The sequence below is a fragment of the Ammospiza caudacuta genome, chromosome 1 (genome assembly GCF_027887145.1).
Source record: "Ammospiza caudacuta isolate bAmmCau1 chromosome 1, bAmmCau1.pri, whole genome shotgun sequence".
Lineage (NCBI taxonomy): Eukaryota > Metazoa > Chordata > Aves > Passeriformes > Passerellidae > Ammospiza > Ammospiza caudacuta.
In genome coordinates this window covers 10,681,011-10,693,039 of record NC_080593.1, presented here as the reverse complement: position 1 = coordinate 10,693,039, position 12,029 = coordinate 10,681,011, and positions in this window count along the sequence as shown.

The window sequence follows — 12,029 nt, the reverse complement described above, 5'->3', positions numbered from 1 at the left end:
AAGTTTCCATGGGATATTACTGGCTTGCCTGTCCTAGATTTCTTTGAAACCTCTGTTTAAATTGCATCTGAGCTATATTTATACACAGGGGGGAAAAGAAGAATTTGGGGTCATTAGAGTTTCTGCTGTTTCTACCATGCAGTCAAGCCAAGAGCTCTCCTCAAGCTGACATGGTTAAGGTGCACTGATTTTTGCATCCAGAATCAGAGGACAAACATAGCTAGCAGTCACATAACCATTTTTAATTCTTCACCACAAGCAGCCAGACATCCCCAAAAACCTGGGTTGGCCGAGGGGATTTGCCCTAACTCCAAAACAAAGCTCCAGAGCGAGTCTCAGCTTCTCCAGTGAAAGATTTATTGCTCTGTCGCAGTGCCTTCTCCTTACCTATGTAAATATTTATTTAAGGCAGAAGTTCAGCTATCTTCAGTATAAAGAAGTTTTAGCCTCTTATCTCTCTCAGGACCCATGGAGAGCTGTCAAATAAACACTTAGGCCACAGTTTCACCGGCATGAAAGCACATGGAGGGTGGAAGCCTTATGGCTTGCCTACCGTACAGGTTTTTACCTGGAGTCTACCACTTGCCAACAATCTCCTGCACTTAACAAATTTATAAAGGCTAGTCTGGACCACCTCCAGATATTTGTTTCAGGATACAAATATTTGATTTTAGACAGAACAAGGTGTCCTAAAGCAAACATGTAGGGAGTGTCTGCAACCATAGCCACGTTACCTTCTCTGAGCTGGGGGCAGTGAATTAGATCCAGTGTAGAAAAAAAGGCATAGAGCTTATAAATGGGTGCTCATGGGCCCTCATGGGTTTTGGGGTGTTTTGATATCCCCCGAGTAACTGTTTGCATTATATAGCGTTCAGGATGCACGTTGAAGGATTAAAAGGAAGCATTTTTGTCTCGTTTTGACTTATTTTTATGGGTATTGTGAAGACTTTTTAATGCTCGTCAGTGCAGAGCTTCGAAGCCCGGCTGGCCGGGCTGGGCTAGCCCGACTGCCCCGCTTACCGCAGTGGCTGGGTGTCTAACAGGAGCCCTGCGGCGAGGCCCTCCCGGCCATTCACTTTCACTGGCAGCGGGGTCCGGGAGCGCCGAGCCCGGCAGACAATGGAAAGGAAATCCCCCCTCCCCCAGCCCCGGCCGCGGCGAGTTTCCTCGTCTGCACCGGGAAGTGTTTGTTCCAACCCAAAGCGGGCTCGGGGCGGCTGCAGCCCCCCTTCCCCGGGGCGAGGGCGGGGGCGGTGCGAGGCCGCAGGGCCGCGTTTCCTCCGCCCGGCCGTGAAGGGCCCGGGGAAGGGCGAGCGGGAGCCGCGGCTCTGGGTCATGACCGGCACCGCTCGGGCTCGCTGGGGCTCGGTGGGGGAAAGGATTTGCTGGTCCGAAAGGTTCCTTGTGAGGGCTCAATAAGCCTGCTGGCTTACGTGGTTGTGGGGAGAGAAAACGCACCACTGCGTCAGTGTTAGAACATGATAAAGTTACTTCCTTCCGAGTAGAAAGTACTTGCCGTAGGAATGCATCGGTCTGCATTTGTGCTGTGTGCCTTTGCCAGCAGTACTGCACTGGTGTGTAAACAGGGAATTTGTAGGCACCGCTTCCCTTGCAAAGGGACTCGGAGGGAGAAGAAGCAGCTGAATAAAGAAGCGCAGAATTAGCATCACCCAGACCAAGAATGTAATCTACTACCATGAATTAAAGGGGACATTAGGCAGGTTCATGGTAAAGAAATCCTTCGCAGGTTGTAGACACACAAACTATGACTTGGGAAATCCCTGAGCTGATCCTGGTTAGAGGCTGGGACATGAATACACTCTGTCCTGGTTGTTACATGTTCCCCAGGTATGCCCACTATACTTTCCAGGCGTGAGAAGATCAACGCTGCCTAGTGTCAAGCAGACTGGTAAATATGCCTCTGTGTTCCTTTTAAATGCTACTCTTCCCATCCTCCTTTTCAAAACATCATTGTATTTTCAATTCTAATAGTGGAGAACACAATCCTGTGTGTATATGGCTTTTTATTCTTGCCACAATCTTCTGCCATTCTCTTGCTTCAGTAGTACAACCATCAAACCTGCAGGTGAACAAGTACAATGAACAGAATCATTGCTGGTGGGTTCCAGGTACTGGTCTTGGTACCATGAAATCATCCACTGAATGCTGCCCTTGGGAGAAGGGAGTGTTGTCCTCTCCATCGCGGCACTTGTGCTAGGCTAATGAATGCACATCCTTGCGTTCTCCAGGACTCTCTACCATCTTTCTGGCTGAACCAAACCCACCCCACTATAAGCTCAAGTCTTTATCTGGCTTTGTAAGATAGCTGTCTTGCTGGTGGTGCCAACCCACTTCACTGTGTACTCCACTCCCAGCTGCACTGAAACAAAAAATATTTGAATGTGTTTCCTGGGAGGCGGGTCTGCTGTGTTGTGATCACAGAAGTATTAATGCAGAAAATTAGTGTAAATTTTTCATCAGAACGAAGTTTAGCACCACAGTTTTCTTTGCAGTAAAAATCTCAGCAAGGCATTTAATTTAGGAAGCTGGGGGAAGGGAACAAAGACTTAATAACAACAGGCTCAGGAAATCCATGGAGCTGAAAACAGTTGGAGGATGGTAGAGTCTTAAGGAGAAGGTTATGCTCTTCCTTTTTTCCCCAGGCATTGTAAAGAAAATACCAGTCTCAAGAGGGGGATACAGAGCAGAGAACCCCCAATGTCTGCTGCTCCATGAAGCTGTCTAAGGAATGAGTTCAAGTCACCCAGAGATGCTGTCCTTGCAGATGACATGATTGAGGATTGAAACGGACCCTACAGCAGCCAGAATCCTTCCTTCCATTTCATCTTCCCTCTCCTTGCTATGTCCCTAGCTAAGCACCACTGGCTGTGTGGTACAGGCTACACACAGTGCTCAGAGTTGTGCAGGCAGAACTTCCAAAGACATTCTGGGGTATTTGTTGAAAACAGTACATTGTGGGGAGGTGGATCTTTGATCTCACAGCCCGTGCCTGTGTGTATAGCTGGTAATAAAAAACCCACTCAGAGCTAAGTCTAGCAAGTATAGATGTAGACTAAGATACAAAAAATGCACTTTTTTTTTCAATGTGTTCTCTCTTTACATTTTCATGCACAACTGGGAATAGAGGTTTATCCTAAAAAGTTTACCTGTGAGTAAACTGACATATGTTTATGACATATGACATGACATGTGTTTACACTAGCATTATGGTTCATGAAAAGTGTATGCCTGGTTCAGCAGAATCTGCCAAAGGAAACTTAGCTCCATATTTTTTAATTAATTCTAAACAACAGAATGAGTTCACACCAGTTGCATACTTTGTGGAAAAAAACCCTTTAATGTCAGTTTCCAAGTGTATGTCAAATCTATCTCACACAGGTCTGTATTGGTGTAATATAGGAAATAATTTTTATCTATGTAGAATAAATGCTCAAAGCTTATATTTGATTTTAGACTGAAATAACATTTGTTTTTATTTTTTGAGGATTCTGTGACTGGAGAAACATAATTTGCCAGAAAACCTACTGGTACTATGAGGAAATAAGTAGTACCTTTTGTTATTAAATAACTACAGAATGAGAACTTTTATATAGATATACAATGAATACCATAATTTTGGGGAAATAATAATTACACTGCACATCATACTAAATGCCAGCATTGAAAATAATAAGAAAAAAAATGCTATGTTTAAAGTAAGTGGAATCTATCCTTCCAAGGCAGGGGACAGACATGGATTAGGGAGGTGCATGCATTAGGAGCATGCAAAGATGTTCAAGTTCCTTTAAGAAAAAGCTCATGACAAGCCAGGTTTAACCTGTTTTGGTCCAGCACTTCTGTTTTGCTAATTAGTGCAGAAACACTCAGTGTCTGCTCTTTGTGTCAAAGCCTTCCATGATCAAACACGGCTTGTTAGCTCCAAGGTAGTGCTGGATCCAGGCTGGTTCTGTGCATTCCTGAGGATTTTCTCTGGGCTTAACAAGCCCTTCCAGTGTACAGACATCTGTCCCTGGACAGAGCAGAGACATACAGATGTTTCTGAAAGAGAGAATGTGCTATCATTAGTACTTAACTGAAGCTAATAAGACATGTTAGAGCTGATCACCAGTATTGGCTCTGTACAGCTTTTTCCCAAGCTCCAGTTTCCAGGAATACACTCTTTTGCATAGCATTAGCTCCAGTCTCACTCTGTTTATTTTTGCAGTTGTGATGCTACACAAAAAAGGCAAAATTGTTTCTGAAACAGAGCTGCTCTTGCATCTAACACATTGCCTGAGCTAAAGATCCTTACCAGACTGAAGCTGGCCTGGCACAAAGCCATCTTCATGTGCTTGGAGCTTTGATGTGCCCTGATATCCTCTGCAGCTTGACTACACCTCTCAGTGATACCACTCATGGGCTGTACAAGGATGGGCTTAATTAATAGCAACATTTGTGTCAGTTTTGAACCATTATGGGCAAGATGAAAGCTAATGTAGGAACAAAAAAAAAAAATCCACATCTGTCATACTATATTTCAGACACCTTATTTGAAAGCTTTTTATATTATCCAAAGTTAAAGATAATATGTTGGATAAGATATAATAGTTTAGATCCATTATCACCAATTTAATTTTTTGTTGCATTCTGTAAGGAATCACATGCTTAAAATCAATTGTAATATTCAAGTCTAATTGTCCTTTCACTACCAACCTTCTTACACTGATGGAATTGGAAGAGAATGTCATGACAAGTTAACCAAAGTGGAACTTGCACAGTGAGACTGATTGAAATTATTGGATTTGAAAAGAGTACTGGGAAAAATAGATTGTGTGTTACTTGATCTTACTTGCCATGTAGAATATGTATTATGTATTATTCACAAGTAATAGATTTCATTTACATATTTGTCTATTTACCTATTTATCTTAGTTAATAGCTGCATTATGTTCAGCATATGGCAATGTAATCACTTAAAGATTTCTCATTTAAAAAAAAAGAATTTATTAACACCCTATTAACTTTAGCAAGAATAATGTGGGAGTTTGAAATTGAAATATCTTGTAAATTTACCAGGCATACTAATCAAAAGCCATGGTTAGCTAGTAGCTAATTACAGGGTACCCTAATAAGGGTAACTAATTACAGTTACCATTGGAATAGTAACAAAATATGCTGCACTGCTGAGCTTAAAAAGTCCACCTTATTTCTTGATCCTGAATTAAAAAAAATAAAAGGAATCATATTCTGACATCCTGTACATGTGTGTGGCAATCTTGATAATACATTTTCTGTTCAATGCCTGCACTTAATAAAATTTTTAACATTGAGACATAAATCCACATATTTTATTTCTAGTATTTGCATGCTTTATGGCCTCTTCTTAGTGCTGGACTAGTTCTAATTTTGTTCATTTTTTAACATAAAAGGAAAGATTTATCATCCCCATGTTTCAATTCTTAACTATAGGTCATGCTACTTTTCACTCAGTAATTTATGTGAATGTTTTCCCTTCTGGGTGACAACTATATTGCATTCACTTTGGAAATGTTGTTGCCTTTGAACGGTTTAGCAAAACTCCAAGGTGTTGGGACTAACATACAGACATGTTTTCCCTTCTTTCTCCCATAACTAGGGGAGAAAGGCAATCTTGCCCAAGTGCCAATTAAATAAGAGTTGTATTTATTTTCTTTTCTATTTTTAGGGAAAACAAACCCACTGCATATAGTTGCTTATGCATTACATAAGAGCAAGCTAAACGTGATGCGTGGCTACAGCTTTAGAATCTAAGCAATTTCTGTGTGACTTTTTAAAGAAAAATAAAGCATAGTGTTAGTACTGGAATCTGTGAGTGAAATAAGCAGAAAATTTGTGAAATACCAAAAAAAAGAAAGAATTGTACTTAGAAAATGAATCAACGGAATCAGTGTTACATAATCACTCTTATATTTAGAACTATTTTTCTAATGCTATTCAGAAAAGTTGCAAACTGGTAGGTGTACACATGATAGAGAACAACACAGTTCTCTGCTGTTAAAAACTCAGGAAGCTTCAAGGCATTTACAAAAAATTTCAAAGAGGATGCTGTAATAAACATCAAGCAGGAAAGCATTGTAATAATTCCTCATAATATTATTATTGGAAAACAGATTGAATTTCCAGATGGATTCTCTATTTGAAAAGGAGACAGAGTTTCCCTTCCCCATCTTCTTAGTTTGTGTGCTGCATTTTAGAGTTAAACTCATAGTGCTTGATAATATAAAAACAGGACAGATCAACTCACACAAAAGTCCATGTCTGAATTCTTATGCTGCACTAATTTTTGTCTGTAAGAAAATTTTGCAGAGGTTTTAAATGAAGCACTGTCTCAGTTAATTTACAAAGAAGGTGACCATTCACTTAAAAAGTTATATTTGCTTTCAGCTGCTGAGCTGTGAGCATATGAGGACATAGTAAACCATGCATATGGGGAATAAGGAAGATAATATGTATCTTCTTAGAATCAAAGGACTCAGGATTACTCTCTCAGGTGATCAAAAGTATTAGGAGAGGCAAAAAGAGAAATTAACTCAAAACTAAAACACAATTAATTTTTAAAATAGCCTGAAGATTTAGACTGAGCCATGTCAAAATATTTTATGTGCATGTAGGGATTCCTGAAGAGACGAATCCTTTTTGTCAAGTTGTAAGCACTGTCCAGTGTGTATGAACAACATTTTCATGCAAGGACTAAAAGAATAAAATCTTCCTTCTACTAGGAATTTAGCAACCAGGAATGAGCTCAAAGTATCCCTGTGGTAGCAGTATGGCTAATGTATGGGAATCCTGGGGTCAAGTGTCCCAAATTTGTGTCCTCTTTTATGTTTTACTGGTTAGTAAGGGCACCTAGGTGAGAGTTGACACTGGTGCTAGCAGTGAACTTCTCTTGCCTTCTCATTACCACTGTGAAGTTATTCAGGTCCCCCAAGGGTAAAAAAAGATAGAAGAGATTTAGGCACACTATATTAAAACATAATGTCCATAGGGAAAAAATTATAAACTACAAAACCCTCACAGAACACTAAGTGAATTGTTAAACTGTGTTATTTACAAGTGTTTTCATTCAGTGCCCTCAGTCCCAGGCTGAGGGGACATGGGGAAGTATGAGCTATTTGTAAGGAATTAGCTTCCAATGAAGGAATAGTGGCAGTTTTGTTGGAATGTCTTCATGGAAACTGAGGCATTCCTTCAGAGGACTGGAGTCTTGATTATTTTTTGCCTCAGTTACTAGATTTACATGGCACAATGAAGACACAAAATTCTGCTCTTGAGTTCTAGCAGAACTTCCCTGGGAGTGTTTAAGTCAAACCTGAACTCATGATATATGACAGCAATGTTATTGTACTATCTTTTTTCAGGAATACCTGTTCAAATATGCTACTGAAAAATATAAAAAAGTCTTTAAAATTGGCAAGCTCACAAGCTGTTAAAAGCGTTAACAAAGAGTTGCTTCCAAGCTTTCTCACAGATGGTCCCTTCTTTAAAATAAAAAATAAATTAGAGATCATTCTTCCTTAGAGAAACAAAGAATAAAGACCAGAGTTAAATGGCTACAGAATGTAAAACATGTAGTTTAGTAACTCTGAAAGGAGCCAATAGTCATGTAGGGTAATTAGTTGAACATGAACTTGTGTAGTTAATGAAAGGAGAATACTGTTGCAATAAATAAGGTAAAGTAGAACAGATTACAGGAGGTGTAAGGAGTTGAAGACCAAACTGAACCCCAAAAGCTTTTGCTACATCTGAAGCAGTAGGTCTACAGCAAAGTTTTTACACAATTGTCTCAGGGTTTAAACAGTGTATTTGAACATTGTTGTGGTACCTGAGACTTCAAAAAGAGGTAGCAAAGAATAAAATGTCAGAATAAAACATCTGCACAATTTTTTAGTAGAAGTTTGTGCTAGCATTTTGATCATAAGAAAAATCATTGCTGATGAATAAATTAATAAAATGTGTCCCTCACTGTTATCTAGCCCTGGCAACAACCTACACAACATGCCTTACATTTAGGTGGCTAAATTCTGTTATCTGCAAAATGCAGTGTTCTCATCAAAACAGTCTATTGGGAGTAGTGTCTGGGTTGTAATGCCCTAAATATGGCTTGGCTTTTTTGTTCTCTGCAAAAACCATGTTAACCATTTAACAGAATCCGTGACCACATTCCAGTGCCTGTGCTTGGACCTTAGCACTCCTTTGTTTATCACTACAGACATTGCTTCTTTTTTATACTGCATGCACACCCAAATTGATAGAAATGTATGTGAGTCCAGTTAATCTTAAGAAAAGTTAATCTACGCAGACAACCCTAAAAGCAAAGCAGAATCCAATAACCATTGCCCTAGATAAATAACTTTGTTGCTATTAATGCGAGCAAACTGTTTGCTACAAGTCTAGCAAGCAGTGAGAGATTGATTGGAATGTGCATCCATGGAAATACAGTTTACAATTACTAGAATTTAATGCATCATGTCTAGTGCCTGTTAGTGTGTGAAAGACTTTAATTTGTTTACTCTAGTTTTCTTCATAATATGTGTTTAAAAAAAATTGAAAAGCTTACTTTCCCTGCATGGAACACCCATGATTTCCAAGCAATTAGGAACTTCTATTTCTTAAACAACTTTTTTAACTCGTCAAGACATGCACGAGTTAGCAAGCACAATAGTATCTTAATATTTGATCATACATATACAGCCTATCTTAGTTAACAACATCAGAAATGTTAAAAATAAGTGTATAAAAATAAGTTTTTTAAGTCAGAAAAGTTAATATAACCCTAAGCCTTTGTTTTGAAAGAACACAATGTGAAAAATGGAAACTAAAAATGTAGGGCCTTTATTAATAGCAACAGCTGTCACGTATTCATTTTTGTCTCTCTCGGATATTAAAAATGGCTAAATAGAATTGATTAAACTTTGCTTTAGAGCTGTCCTGGGAAGGAAGTAGCTATGACAGATTTCATCCAACAAATTACATATTTTTTTATATTGAGGCTTATAATAAAAATGCTTGGAGATCCTATACAGCATTCTTCTGTGATACTATGAAATAGAGAGGAGATAGTGAAACTCTGCTGCCATTTGTCATTTTAGAGCCATAGAAGACATCTGCAGTGCAGAGGCTATGGCTCAGCTTGCCTGTGGTTTGCAGGACCATATGTGTGAATCATTTAATTCGACAATAGAACACAGATCACACTGATTATTTCTGTTACACAGAGATATTACTGATCTTTTCCTGTTCCACAGTTTCTTTTTGGAAAAATTATTCTGATTTTCAGATAGTATAAATATTAATTGTGTTAGCATTTATAAAGTACAACAAGTCATAAGCAAATTTCACTGGAATTTTGGAAAGGGCAATGGGGAATAAAAAAGGGATCTGGTCCCCAACAGCTTTTTCTAAACATGTCAGTAGTAGCATATGCATCTCTCATTATTAAGGTCATGAAGTTGTAGTACTTAAATATCTAAATAGAGGTATAACAGTATATGTTTAAAAAAGTCACCTTTTTTTTTGCAATGGACAAATGTCAAATCATGGTGCATTGGTAAAGAGACACAGAACATCCAAGCTACAATGCCATTTTAAAATACCTGCTGAGAACCATCTGAAAATATCTAGAATTTTGACTGTGCTTTATAGATTATAGTAAACGTTCCAGCAATGCCAGAATTTCTAAGTATAACTCTGAGAGACCGAAACAAAAAAAAAAGGAAAATCATGACTAATTTCTTTCTTTCATATGCTTTCATATTTCCACTGCATCTGTACAGTCAGACCCTCTGTTAGGCCACACTTTACATCTCTAAATTCAAAGGTAATTTAAAGCCCTCTTGAAGTCGAGAAAATTTGGCTTGAATGATGCCTTTAGAGCTGTTCCATTTCTTCTGTTTACATTGAAATCCAGCAAAATAATCTCATAGATTTGGAGTCTGTTTTTGCAGGCATGAATACAAAAGAGAAATAGGAGCTACTTTTAATATTTTACAAAAGTGATTTAGCAAGGCAGATCAGGAAACTCCATTCTTTCTAGCAACTTAATAAATCACTCTCATGCTACTAAGTTTCAGAGTTTACTGAAGGTCTCCCTTGTAAAAGAGCTGGGGCCTGCTTTTTCCCTGGGAAATTTTTGTAAATGCTAAGGTGAATGTGAGATGAAATAAACTTGTCTGTGATACAGGAAGAGCCCAATCTGAATTCCTGTGAAACTGCACAGAGAGAGTTTTCTGCCCTACACAGCAGGAGAGTCACAATCACGTGCATCACTTACAGAGCCCATGATGCATCAGACTGGAGAGTGATGCTTAAAAGAGGGAACAAGCACAAGCCCCTGTATCTGGGGGCAGCAGTGTCCATTTTCTGTCTCCTATGGGGTGGTGTTGGTGACAGCCAGGACAGTGATGGCAGGACAGTGTGACCCTGCTCAGCTGGAGCAATCAGCAACTGCACAGTCAGCAGAGACAGCAGGGAAAAGAGAGGCCAGGAGAGCAATGGGGGTTTTTAACCAACCTTCTCTTGCTTAGATTCCATAATTTTATCTCTTTTTCTTAGCACTTTCAGTATTGCTTAAGGGAGCACCAACTGTGTGTGTTCCATCACAGAGAAGGGTTTGTGTGGACTTCAAGGGAGGAAGGAAGACACTGGAGGCACAGACCTTCATGTCTGAGTGAAAATTGCTCAGGATCAGCATCAACATTATGCTGGTGTGGCCTTGGTTGAATCTACAGTTTCAAATCTTAGAAACATTTGTCTGCAACTGGGTCAGTATTTTATTTTCTAAGATTTTTCTTCTCTGTGTACTTTGTAAGCTATCAAAAGTTGAAGGGGGAGGAGGGAAGCCTTTGCACAAAACACTCAGCCCTGTATATTTGTGCAAAATGTAAAATAGATGCCTGGCAGGCAAACAGAGAGTACATACTGCCACAGTAAAGTAGTGATTGCTTTGAAACCACGGCTTTCTACTTCACGGCACATAAATAAGACCCTCCTAACCTCTTTCCTTGAGTCTGACAAGAAGAAAATCACAAGACTTCCATGCAAGAACAGCTAAAAGCAAAGTAAGAAGGAACATCTTGGAGAAAAAGGGCAGATGGGCTCACTGCCAGAGCGATGGACCCTAAAGCACTGGTGGTCCTGGTTTGTATGGTCTGAGATACCATTCTCATTGCCAACTCCAAAGATGTATAACTGTGACCAGGTCTGCACTGTTTGCTCTGTCCTGGTAAAGCACTGCAGATAGAAAGGTGACCTGATTATACTGCCTGGGAATGGTTGCATGCTGTTCTATCAGAAGGAGGGATTTTATAATTTTGAGATATTGTGGGTTAACCCCATAGGGAAGATCAGCTCCACACAGCCACTCACTCACTCACTCACTCACTCACTCACTCACTCACTCACTCACTCACCCTCAGTGGGAAGGAGGAGAGCATTGGAAGGGTAAAAGCGAGAAAAGGTAAAAGATAAAAACAGTTTAATAGGTAAAGTCAAAGCTTCACACTCAAGCAGAGCAAAATAAGGAATTCACTCACTACTTCCATGAGCAGGCAGGTGTCAGCCATCAACAGGAAAGCAGAGCTCCCTCATGCCTAACAGTGACTTGGAAAGACAGACAGCATCACTTCAAGTATGCTCTTATTCCTTCTTTCCCCAGCTGCCCATGACTCCCCATGGTGTGGGATACCCCTCAGTCAGGTGGGGTCAGCTCTCTGTCCCCTTCCAACATCTTCTGCATGCCCAGCCCTCATTACCAGGGTGGTGTTGGAAGCAGAGAAAACCTTGTCTCTGTGTAAGCACTGCTGAGGAGTAGCTTCAACATCCCTGTCTTGGCAACACTGTTTTGGTCACAAATCCAAAACAGCACCCAACAGGCTCCTATGAAGAAAGTTAACTTCATCCCAGCCAAAACTAGTACAGGAGATAAAGTTATTGCAATTCATCATATGCCTCAAATCCATTGAGAAGGATGTTTCTTGCTAAATGGGTTATCT